Here is a 938-nt window from a genome sequence, read left to right as displayed (position 1 = left end):
GAAGGAGGAAGTTCATTCCACGCTCTTGCAGCTGAATACGTAAATGATGATTCGAAAAGCACTAGTGTGTGCTTTGGAAGTTCAAGTTTCGATTTTCCCCTTGTTTTGTAATCATGTATTTCCCTTCTGAATTTTAATTTCTGGAATAGGTTTCTAGGTGTTTTGGTTTTTAGAAGATTATGAATAAAACAACACAGATGCAATTTTCGGCGTCTGGTCATGTTCAACATTTTGTTTGCGTTTAGGGTTGGGAGGATATGATCGTATTTTCTTATATGGTACACGAAACGGAAACATGAATTTTGGACTTTCTGGATTTTGGTTTTGTTTCGAACGGATAGATTTGGTCCGAAAATTACGTCGCAGTAGTCCAGTAAAGGAAAGATAAGTGATTGGATTAGTCTCATTTTAATCTCTGTTTTTAGGCATTCTTTAAAGCTGTACAGCGATCTTAGCACGGAGTAAGCTTTTTTAATTTGTTCTTGTACATGAATATCCCAGTTAAGGTGTTCATCGAAAATGACGCCTAGGTTTTTCACATTTGTTGAATAAGGGATGATAGATGTGTCTAGTTTGATGCATATCTCGTTAGGATTTATCAGAGAGATACTATTTCGGGAACCAATAAGAGAGAAAGTTGATTTTTGTGGGTTTATTTTTAGACCGTTACTTTTACACCAGGTATTTATGTTGGATAAATCATCATTTAGCAAAGCTAAGGCTGCATCTGGCGATTTCGGTGGAAAAGGAATTTGTAGTTGAGTGTCATCTGCGTAAAAATGAACTTTACTGTGATTGATTACGGTAGGTAAGTCGGCTGTAAAAATGGTATAGAGGAGAGGGGCTAGAATGGATCCCTGTGGGACACCAGTTTCCAATGGCAGGGTGCGAGAGAGAGGAGGCGTGGCAGTGTTTATGAATACTCTCTGTTGTCTGTT

Source organism: Lepisma saccharinum, chromosome 9, assembly GCF_977018435.1.
Source record: "Lepisma saccharinum chromosome 9, izLepSacc3.1, whole genome shotgun sequence".
NCBI classification, from domain to species: Eukaryota; Metazoa; Arthropoda; class Insecta; order Zygentoma; family Lepismatidae; genus Lepisma; species Lepisma saccharinum.
The sequence above is the reverse complement of the archived record's forward strand: the minus strand, read 5'-3'. Positions refer to the sequence as shown.